Source organism: Macaca mulatta, chromosome 13, assembly GCF_049350105.2.
Source record: "Macaca mulatta isolate MMU2019108-1 chromosome 13, T2T-MMU8v2.0, whole genome shotgun sequence".
Lineage (NCBI taxonomy): Eukaryota > Metazoa > Chordata > Mammalia > Primates > Cercopithecidae > Macaca > Macaca mulatta.
This window is the reverse complement of record NC_133418.1, coordinates 68,600,964-68,613,246: the sequence shown is the minus strand read 5'-3', so window position 1 is coordinate 68,613,246 and position 12,283 is coordinate 68,600,964. Positions and strand designations below refer to the sequence as shown.

The window sequence follows — 12,283 nt, the reverse complement described above, 5'->3', positions numbered from 1 at the left end:
CCAGGATAGTGTTTTATCTGACTATTTGTCTCTTTAGCAAAATTGTTGCCATCTTTGACCTTTCAAAAATGTTTGTGACAAGGTGTTCGCTGTTAATTGCACTCAGGAAGGAGTGAAAAGCCTCCCAGTTGAATCTCATGTTTACCAGAAGATGAGATTTATTTTTTTGGTAAAATCTGAGTCTTAAGAGGAGACAGGTTTGGGTTGTTGTTTTTACTTTAATGTAGCAATGTAGCTTGAGATGGTTACTATTTTCTAATTAGCAGATTCATTAACAGGATGAGGAAAGGATATGGCTTTATATAAAGTGTATTGTAGCTCCGCTTGCCTAGATCCATTTTTCACTTCTAGTGGAAATTCAGTTCAATAGAGATATAAAATTGCAGGACTGGAAAGGGCCTTAAAGATCATATAATCATATCAACAGATGCAGAAGAAACTCTTGATTAATGCCAGACTCTGTTCTATGCACATATAGAAAGCACTTATTAATTCATTTAACCCTTAGAGCAACCTTATGAGGCATGTACAGTTTATTATTATTTCAATTTCCCTTTCTTTCATAGATGAGGAAATTGAGGCACAAGGAGGTGATGCAATTCCCTATAGCTAATAAGTGTCAGAGTAAGGAAATGAACCCAGGTGGTCTGTCCCCAGTAGACAGTCTCCTTTTTCCTTCATACCCTGCTTCCCGGTTACTGTGCCAATTTGATTTTCTTTGTAGCATTTTTTTGCTAGTTGAAATGATCCAACTCATTTTTTCCCCTCACTCCCTCTGCCACATTAGACTCTAAGGTCCAGGAGAGCAGGGGCTCTTGCTCACTGCCATTTCCACTCAGGTCTGGAGTAATTGTGCATTCAGTGGTATCTTAATAAAAAATCAGTGAATGAATGAATGATTTTGAGAAAATGCAGTAGGGACAGTGAGAATGGAAGAGGCTGTTGGGTTGGAGGATGGCTCCCTAGTGAATGTGATGGGAGAATCCTCTTACCAGCCTAACTGATAAGAGTGGGAGTAAGGGAATGGGGGCATCAAGAGTGGGCTCAGTTTTCAAGAAGGTTGACAGTAAGGAAAGCAGGGGCAGGAGAAATAGCAATTAATGTTTTTTTGCGTTCATCAGAAAACCTAACAGGAACCTTCCTCTTTTGCAATGGAAGAACGCCCCCTTGCCCCTCTTTAATGATTATTATTATGTGAAGACCCATCTCTGGCTCATTTTCTCATCGATTTGATCTGCTTAAACACCAAAGTAATGGTTTGACCACAGAATTATCATCTGCCATTATGCATTTCACCCGGGGTGCACTCCTGGGTAGTAATTTCCCAGGATCATCCTTGAGGGAGCAGGCCTTTCCTCATCAATATCTGTGGAGTCGAAACCCTATAAAGTAGCAGCAAATTGGCTTTGAATCCCGGGAAACACATCCTCTGTCCTTTTCTACACACTCTTTGAAGTTGCCTATAGCTTTATAAGTTCTTTTCCTGGACATTACACCAGAATAGAAAACATAGAAAGAAAGAGTGAGTGTGTCAACATGTGTGGTGCTGAACCACCCCATTGTGGTCTGTGTCCTGCGAGGCCAACCAGAAACATTTCCATGGCATAGTTCTGGTTCTTGATGTGTGCAATAAGCAGCCCCTTGTATCCCTATAGCATTTCCTACCATCCAAAGGAAGGTAATACCAGAAATTTCACATTTAAAAGTTAAACCCCTTTAAGATGGTTTTGGTTAGCTTTCCCTGTGGTTTCTCTAATTAGGTGCTTGTATGAAATCACAGTGGAGGGAACATCTTGTTTTTACAGAGACTCTATTTTGAAGCCAGATACTGCTACTATTTCAGGGAAGAAAATAATGCCTCCTTATAAAATATAGTAAAACATATTGTCTCTCAGCATCGGTTACAAATCAAGATTCTCTTCTGAATTCTTTTTTTATCTGTGTTCTTTTGTTCATAATTTAGAAATGTTAGTAATTCAAGTAGGACTCTACTTGAATTGATAATACTAGTATTATCAATCGGACAATAAATATTAAGATTTAAAGTGCAAATTTTATACCATGACATTACTTGGCCCAGTGTTTCTCAAAGGAGGTGCTTCAAGCATTTGGGGGACAGGCAAATCTTCCCTATGAGGAGCTTTCCCAGATGTTGCAGGATGTTGAGCTTCCTTGGTTCTGGGTCACAACTTCCAGTAGTACCTGCCAGTTATTGGATGACTCAAAACATCCTCATGTGTTTGCAATAGACCTGTAAGGGAAGGTAGTATTTCCCTTGGCCATGACCTGGCTCAGGGATCATAAACACAAATGCTTATGATGCCAGAGGCCAGCCAGATAACATAAATTTGTTAACTGCCTCAATGTAAGGGAATTCGGAATGGTATGCCCTGTACTTGCTGGAAAAATGTGCACGATTTGTTTGGAGGCATTCAAGAGCAAAGTTGTAATAAACACTGTGCTGGTCAGCAAAATTCTCCTTTCTGCCAAATTTGGCTCCCCAGCCATCAGGCTTCCACCCTAATCTAGCTCCTGTCTATCAGTCCAGCCCACCTATCCACTCTCCACTTTGTATGCAATGATTTAGCTACACTGACTCAGCACATCGGAGGCTTGACTTAAATACTAGTTGAATAAATGAATAAATGAAAATTATTCTAGGCCTTTAACCAATTTATGAGAAGTTTATAAGAGGAGCATTGATTATTAAAATTTCCCCCTAGGCCACAACTGCTGTGGGTTTTTGGGTGGCATTCCTGGGTTTCCTCTAAGTCCTCTCCTTGAATATGAATTGAGGCTTATCTGCGTCTGTTCCATTTGTCCAATAGTGCACTGGTTTTGATGCACAATAGGTATAATTTAAACCTTAGATTGTAAAAACTTACCTCACAAATTCTCCTTACTGTGCTTTGCCCAGTAGTGTGCTGCTTTCTCAGAAATGTCAGGGAGCAGTGACCTGAGATTCCTTTATACTAGTAATGTGCTCTGTTTCTTCTAGTTCATGGCAGGGGACAAGGAATTGCTCCCACCCCAGGCTGATCTGGCCTTATTGGTGCTAGAAAGTGATTTTAGTGGAACTAAGAACTCCTCCCATTTCAAAGTAAAGACTTCTCCGAGTATCCCCTAAATTCTTCCTCCCTTTCTTCCTTCTCTCTCTCAAGTAATTTTAACCTGTTCCCCTGGGTTGGAACTCTCCATGAAAAATGAATTTTGCTGATTTTTCACCCTCTTCTTGTGATATTATTTGGCCATATAACTCTCACACTGAGCAGGAAATGTGGCATTCAAAGGTAACAGAGTAAACTTCTCCTCTGTACCCAGGGGCTTAAGCAACTCGGTTTCTAGAATTTTATGTAGAAAATCTTTTTACTAATGGGTCAAAGATTCCCAGATGCTCACAACATTCCATTTTTTCCCTTGATATTATTATTTCCTGAGACTGCTTTAAACATAAATAAATGTTGTTAATTCACACAGCCTTTCACGCCCTTTTTTCTTCTTTCCCTTGCACAGTCTGCATGTATTGGTTTGGTTGGTTTTGAAGGAGAACACACACTTGACCAGCCATTTGGTTTCCCACAGCCAATATGCACATGTCCAGGGTGTTCCCCTGTGGTTTTCAAGGCCTGGTTTTCTTCTGATAAGGTCAGAAGCACACACAGCTTATCCACATCTGCTGTGTTCCTTGAGGTCAATCAAAATATTTTTCCTTCTGGGACTAATGGGAATCTCCCAGAGAGAAACAATTATTGCACATGAAAAATCTATTGATTTGCATTGCATGGTTCACGTATTATTTAGGGTTCAGGGACACTTTTTTGAAACTGGGAGAGCAATTCAGGGGATTCAGAATGGGAAGATACTAGTGAATACATTCATGCCATACATTTCTGGGTATTTGCTGCTACTGCCATTAGAAGTGCAGAATGCTGAATTCAGTTGCCACATATTGTCAAGAATATAAGTCATCCAGCATTACTGACTTCATTGGTCGAATTATAAATACATGGTAATAGTGTTGGGCACAATCACAAATTAAAAAACGATCACCAGAATTGTGAGCGTTCCCCTTTGTGTGATTTCCCACTTTTCTTTTTTCTTTGCTTTAAATGGCCCATTTTCTATGGCTCCTGCTGCTGATTTGGATGGAAACAAGGAGCAGATGACTCCATGTTGCAGAAGGCAAGAGCACTAGGTTTCCAGTCATAGGGGTTTACTTTTCATGTGGTCCATGTTGAAATTTTCAAAAGAAATGTGGGACCATGACAACATACTATGTGTTGTCATCTGGATCCAGGAATCAAGCAAATAGTTAAAAGCCTTCAATAAACTGTCTACCCTTTGGCTCTTTGTTTCAATATATTTTTGTCACAAAATATTTTTTCCAAAGTTGCAAACCAATTAACTGGACTCATAGTCCCTTACCCTCCTTTAGGAATTAGACAACCCGCCTCTAAATCTCAGTTGCAACCCTTATCAGCTGTCTATCTTTTTGTTCTGGGTTTATACCTATGGAATATGAAAGACACTAAGCATCTCATGATCATCTTGTGAAAAATAAATAAAATAACTCACAAAATATCTAGCGTAATTGACACTACACGTTAAACAACATTAGTCAAATTTGTATCTTTACATTCTGAAGAGTCTAAAAAGTAATGAAGTAACCTAAACGCTGAATAAGATGCTGAATTGTAATTTTCTTACAAAAGTATTTGGATGCCAGTTTTTTTTTTTAATTTATTTTTTATTTTTATTTTTATTTTTTTTTGGGATGGCGTCTTGCTTTGCTGCCGAGGCTGGAGTGCAGTGGCACCATCTCGGCTCACTGCAAACTCCGCCTCCCGGGTTCACACCATTCTCCTGCCTCAGCCTCCCGAGTAGCTGAGACTACAGGCGCGCGCCGCCACGCCCGGCTAATTTTTTTTTTTTTTGTACTTTTTAGTAGAGATGGGGTTTCACCATGTTAGCAAGAATGGTCTCGATCTCCTGACCTCATAATCCACCCGCCTCAGCCTCCCAAAGTGCTGGAATTACAGGCGTGAGCCACCGCGCCTGGCCAGCTTTTTTAGAAATAAAGATATTTTCTGCAGGCTTAAGAGATGGCAACTTGAAAGTTGTTATTACATTTGGTATAGGACTAAGGCAATTCTCTAAAGATTTTGTGCTGGGGTCTTTATTTCAGGCCCTTATACTTTCACATCCACCGAAGCAGTCAATAGAAGATGCATTAACTGGTAGCCTTAGTCTTGTCATCCGTGAAACTGGTTTAGTAATTGTGACGATATCATAGGATTTGGTGATGATTGGATGAGACAAAGTATATAAGGAGCTTTGCATAGTGCCTGGCACAAACTAAGTATTCAGTAAATAGTCAATGAATAGTATTATCATTATTTATATAGATCCTATCACAGAAGTTGCTACATTTCCATAGGGAGATTGAAAAGGATGGAACATATTATATCCAAGCTCATTCTAGCTATACCATTTACACTTCTGTAGTTCTGATAAATCTAAGATAGTAGAACAGTATTGAAGACTCCATTTTTGACTTGGATAATTCTGAATGGCATTTCTCATATAGGAAAATTCACTTTTTAAAATCTCAAAATGGTAAAAAGCCCCAGGACAGGCACTAAGTAGCATCTAGCTATTTCTCCCTTCAAATGAGTATAATTTTCTGACAACATCCTTTTCAGCTGCAGAGACCTTCAAATCTGTTTTAGAGTTATTCTGTTTTTTTTTCCCTGGAAAAATAATAAACACAAATGGTAATAAATGAATCTGTATGACTTTTTCCTCCTGATTAGAGGGCATGATGGCTTCAGTTATTTGCAAGGCAAAAGTGCTGATGCAGGAAGGCCTAATTGATTAGAACAATATATGGTCTGGCTTAATGCTTTAGGTCAAATCCTTGGAAAATTATACATTCTTTACGCAAAATTAATTGTGTTGCAAGCATCTTTCCCATCAGATGTCATTTTTTTTTCTTTTGCCCATTTGGCTCCAACTTTGACTTGTGGGGATGAGTCATAAGTAGCATTGCCACATAGATTCAGATGCTGTTTGTGGGCAGGAATTAAGTTACGACTATTATTCTCCTTGTTATTTTTACATTTTGTCAATGTCTCCTTTTGCCATTAGAACAGCTCAGCATTTCTCTTTCTTTTTGGGAGTCTGCAGGTTGTGGTTTGGTCCTATTGTGGGATAGGTTTTTTCCTCTCTGGCTGACAGACTTTCTCATCATGGGCTTGGGCTCCCTGATGGATGGGTATTAGGCTTATGCTCAACCTACTCTTATAGTATCATGGCCCTCAGAGAAGCTAGAGATACCTTCACTCGAAGTGGCATGCTTCACATTATATGCTCTCCCCTGTAGTTTCTTGTCCTTGTACCTTACTGCACTGGGTTGGGTTGTTTAGATGTGGCTGAGGGAACAGCAGGCCCTTTGCTCCTCCCTTTCTCCTCTGAAGCGCTCAGAGTCTAGGCCAGTTCATTGTTGATACACTGGCAGGTGGGGGCTTTCTGGCCTAGAATTGACTGGTCATGACAAGTAGGTGGATGTGAGGATTGAGGGAGATGGGGGACTTTGAACATAACTCTCAGGTTTACAGATTGGGCCAGTGGGTGGCTAGGGCTGGAGATCACTAAGACAAAGAATGGGAAGTAGGTTTGGTTGGAAAAATGGTAAGTCCAGTTTTGGAGGTGAGTTGGCTCTGCCTTCAGATCATCCTTCAGGTGGAGATGCACGTGTGGGCTGTTGTGAATGAGCATCTGCAGCTCAGCATCTGTCAGGAATAGGAGCATGGAGGCTCAAAGGGAGGCTCTGCTCCTTAAAGCCACTTTTAAACTTGCAGTGCTGAATACATCTGGCTCCCCAAAACTGCTGATGTTGTTGAATATACCAGATGTCTCAGAATTTTGAAGAGCAGGAATCAGGGTAATGCATTCCCAAACTCAGCAGCACAACTTTGTATTATAACCATATGTAGAAGAAAGGTGCCTGCAGGATGGAAGTCTCCCAGATGCAAAGCAGATTAGGTGAGCCTGAGTCATTTCAGGTATGGGGCTGGCATGAGGCACTCAGAGTGGTTTGTGCCTTCAACACCTTTCACTCAACTCAAGCTTAAATACAACACAATAAATTAATATTAATTAAACGATAGAGTTAGTTATCCTAATTGTCATCAACATACATTTATCAGAATTCCCCTATTTTGGGGTTTACTCAGGTTTGTCACTATTCTTGGTTACCATTGAAGTCTTTAGTTGTGAGGGTTTAAGAGCGATTTTCTCTGAAAATTTCATTCCCTTACACCAAACATTGCATGGCTAAGTGAATATTTTGCTGTTGGTTAGTGTGATAGCAAAAAATTTTAAAAGGAACTTTTAAAAATCAGTTTTACATATGTGTCTTTATCGTTAGCCTTCATCTTTAGGGCATGGACCTTGGGATTTTATTTTCTCTGTAAAACTTTCTACCATTGCTCTGATTAAAAGAGGGAAAAGCTAAAACCCATATATTTAGAGGTGTGTACAGACTGGGTTAGGGGCTCTTGATCATAAGCCTGAGAATCGGGAACCCTTCAGTGAACTCTCTGGGACATTCAAGAATAAGAGAAAAATGCTGAAAGAATCTAGCAATGCTGGCATTGTATAGAAAACCTTTTTTGAAAACAAACGTGCTGGGAGGGGCTTTGAGAAATCCTCTTGGGGCTTCTTTTCTTTGGCAGCTGAAGCAGTATTGTCCTCATTGTACAGCCAAGGAACTGAATCCTGGAGAGCTTCAGAGAGAGCTTTGGTGACTTGGCTAACATGCAGCACAGAAAATGCAGTGGAGGCTAATGGAACACGAATGTTGGCCCACCGTTCTCACCACCACCTTACTCTGCCATCCATAATAGAAGGCCATTGTCAGCAAAAGGAGAACATGAGCTTCCTTATCTCTCTCTAGAGTTGAAACTCCTGGAGGTTGAGCACCCATGACATTTCAGAAGGCCTTTACTTTTCAGCCTTGTGGCCCCATATCAAACTCAGCAGAGACACAACAGTGGACACTGGTTAAGAACTCAGCACTGGAGTGAGATAGTCCAGGGTTAAATGCCTTCTTTGCCACCTACCAGTTTTATGGCCTTGGGAAAGATACTTAATGTCTCTAACACTCAGTTTATTTATCTGAAAAGTGGGGACAATATAACTATTTGATTTTGTTGTCAAGATTAAATGTGTGATCATCCCTGTAAACCACACAGCACATAATGTCTAGAAGCATCGGCCACTGTGGTTGCTGTCAGCTCACTACCCAAGGGTGGTAAACATGAGTGCTTACTCACACTCGTTTGACTTGTGTCTCACAATATTGAACATGCTCATGCACATCTCAGGCCTTTTCCCTCTGTGTTTTCCTTTCCACATCCCCAGCTATTGCTAACAATTTACACAATGTGAAGAAAGCAAAGCCCCTTTCCTTTGTCTCTTCACCTTCTATTTCTTTCACCTTCTCTGCCCGTCTTTGGAGACACTGAGTGAGGAGATCCTCACATTCGCGCTTGTGTGTCTGGCACTGTCCACTCTGCCTATTCAGGCTCCCACTCCCTGGACCCTTTACTTTCTTTTCAGCCAATCAGAATTTACTCTTTGCTGCCTTTTACCCAGAGGGTATAGATTCCTGGTCTGCAGGTTGGATCCAACCTCAGAAGTATTTTCTTTGACTGGCACAATGTTTAATTTTTTTAAAAAAATTATTAGTTACTTGGGAAATTTCATGTAAAAGCCAAGAAATGGTGTGTGTCTTTGGGTCCTACCTTTCCTAATGGCAGTCACTAGCTGAATAGCAGCTGTCCTCTCCACACGGGCATGTGCTGCTCCCGTTCACCACAATCCTCACCCATCACGCCTTATACCAGGCTGCCATATGATTTGCATTCCTGTCTGGACCCTATAATCATTTACTTTTGTGACCTAACAAATTTAAATCCCAAAAGGTAGTAATTGGTGGAGTGGCTTAATGTAGCCTGTGACTTTCTTATATTCCCCATATATTAAGCATTAGTGTACATTAACTACCTTTTTCATGCTGGGTTAAGGCGATGAACAGACATTTCAAGCCGACGCACAGTAGTACTATTTGCTAGTGTAGACTTGGGAGTATTACTATCTTTTCATATGTCAGTATTTGGGTAATGTTTGCATCTGTATCTGACTTTTGCTTTTTCTACTTCAAATGTTATAAAAATGAATGGAGGTGAGAAAGGAGCTAATATCAATGTTATAAAGTCTCATGTCACTCAGTGCAATATTTGTTAGTCTCATTCAGTCGTTCACTGAGATTTAAGCTGGAAACTTAAAGAGTATATGTCAAATGCAGGAAACAAATCATCAAAGGCCAGGTCCATGGGAGGAGGTATATTTTCTAACATTTTAGCTTTCTTAGAATGGAACTGCCCTTAGAATGTATCAGCCTATTGTTCCATTTTTCAATCTTCAAATCTGATAGAAGTTTCCAGGAATATTATATGCATACAAAATGCTCTGTCTGTATTTTTGTTGGCTTGTTTATTTTTCAGAGTACTCCTAGAGACACAAAGCTTACCCAAAGAGAAAAGATTTCACTGGTAGATTTCGTTAGGTCTGATACAGGCCATTGGGGGAGATTGTTGGGGAATATATACTAAGCACCTAGCAGGTGTCAGGTTCTCTTGAGCTGTCACAGCAGTCCTGTGAAGTAGGTTTTGACCCTGTTCAGTGAGGCAGCATGGTGTCTCAGTCTGCCTAGGTCTGTTTTTTTGACTTCTCTGCTGACTTGCTCTTGGGCATGTAACTTAACTTTTGTTGTTTTTTTTTTTTTTTTGAGCCAGGGTCTCGCTCTGTCACCCAGGCTGGAGTGCATTGACACAATCTTGGCTCACTGCAACCTCCACCTACCGGGTTCAGGTGAATCCCATGCCTCAGCCTCCCAAGTAGCTGAGATTACAAGCGTGCACCACCACGCCTTGCTGATTTTTGTATTTTTAGTAGAGACGGGCTTTTCCCATGTTGACCAGGCTGATCTCGAACTCCTGGCCTCATGTGATCCGCCCACCTTGGCCTTCCAAAGTGCTGGGATTACAGGCGTGAGCCATCGCACCTGGCCGTAACTAAACTTTTATAAGCGTTAGTTTTATCATCTGTAAGATAGTTTATGGTAATACATAAAATAATAAGTGTTAGCAATTCCTGGCACAAAATTAGTGGTCAGTATGTGTTGGCTGTTGTTATTTACAGTAAGGTCCTGAAATCCTTCCATTTCAGACAGCTGACTGCTCTTCCTCCAGGCTTAGCCTACCAAAGGCAGAGGTGGTTACTCTCTGTTGTGGGTAGGGGGTGGGGGGCCCTCCTCACTTCACAGATCAAGTGTAGAAATTACTTGAAACTGGAGATTAGCTTTTTGCCACTCTGGTTCTGTCCTTGGTCCCTCCTTTTCTCACCTGACCTTTTGCACAGCTTGACTTCCTGTCTACTGCTTCTTCCTTGCTTAAATGAAGTTAATATCCCCCTCTGATACCCTTCTCCACAGTAGCCTACATGTTATTTCCCCATAAAGCTCAAATGATTTCATTGAACTTTATGATGCCTGTGAAAGATGTGGATGATTATCCTCAGTCTGGCCAGCAGTTTTAATTAGAGTGTGAAGTGTGCTGTTAATTAAACAAGGAGTTATTTTTAGATATACGTGTTCATTAGTCCTCTGGAACACCTCTTCCTTCAGATTTTTAAAAATACAGGTTAATTTATGGTCTGGATAGGAGTCATTAACTCTTTAACTTCATCTTGTCTAGCAAAATCCCTCCTGGGGTTTCTCTGTTGCTAGAGAACCAGAGTGAAGGCAAGGTGGACGTGGCAGCTGGCGAGCAAAGCTGCCTTTCTTCCCATTGTGTGTTCTCTTCAGTGACACCTCCCAAAGACAGAGTTTGAAGCTGCAGAGATTTGCTCCAAAATACTCTAATATTAACTACTTTTGAGCTTCAAGATGGAATTCAGGCCTAAGAACTATTGAGCCCTTTTAAACACACAGAGCTATGCTGTCATCATGAAATGATTCACCCTTCAGTTTGCATTCTGGCAAACTTACCCCCAGGGCTGTCTCTAATGTCTTACAGATTGGATCAAATTAAACTTAAAACATTTTTATAAAATTTGAGGCAAGAATATACCAATTAAACATATGTATGTTATTGTATGTATATGAGCCACATATGTATTTAAAAAAATAGATGACTTCAAAAGATACATACTGTATGATTCCGATTTATGTACTTCTTGATTCCATTTATAGAACATTCTCAAAATGACAAAATTATAGAAATGGAGACAAGATCAGAGGTTGTCAGGTGTTAGGGACATGGTGTGACTATAAAGGGGTAAACGGGTAATTATTTGTAGTGATGGATTAGTTCTGTATCTTGATTGTGGTAGCTACATGATAGCTACATGATAGTTACATGAATCTTTACATGTGACCAAATTTCATAGAACAAAACACAAACACACAAAAAGAAAGACAGAAAAGAAAAGCAATCACAGCAAGATATTTATGTATTATGACATGTATTAGGTCAACTATGCATAACTACAACAAACAAAATAGAAAGTAAATAATTGCATGTGGCTTTCCCTATGATCAAGACATAAAAATCTCAAGTTAACAAAGGGTTATTTTTGCATTAGAATGTAACGGGGCTTTAACACATGAGTTTATAAATGCTCATTCTTATTGTGAACATTAGCCTCTGTGGGGTCAGTCATCAATAACGCAGAATTTATGGGAAATATCTCTTTTTTCTCTTTCCCTTTATCACCATCATCTCACTTCGATGTGACTATTGACTGTGATTGATTTTTAGGAGTGTGACTGTAATTGAGAAGACCACCTTCTCTCTGTTGTTGACTCTTGATTTTCTTGGAAACATTAACTCCTTACACATGCCCAGTCTTGATAGATTGTGATGGGTTTAAGCTTATCTTGTGGGATTTCCCCCTTCTTTGTTTAATGGTTCCCAATCAGTGATCCCTCACACCAAATTCTTCATGCCTTCATGGGGGAGGGGTACTATTTCTTATGGTGGAAAGTGATCTAACAGGTAAATAATATGACAACATGTTAAATCATCTTGGGGTAATTCTTTTTTTTTTTTTTTTTTTTTGAGATGGAGTTTCGCTCTTGTTGCCCAGGCTGGAATGCAATGGCGTGATCTCAGCTCACCGCACCCTCTGTCTCCCTGGTTCAAGCGATTCTCCTGCC

At 40.2% G+C, this 12,283-nt stretch overlaps 1 long non-coding RNA gene across 2 annotated transcripts in view; it reads right to left on the bottom strand.

Annotated features, from left to right (window-relative positions):
• Positions 1 to 12,283, bottom strand: part of LOC144333605 (uncharacterized) — a 90,231-nt gene that overhangs the window by 63,331 nt on the left and 14,617 nt on the right. The gene's annotated exons all lie outside the window — the stretch shown is intronic.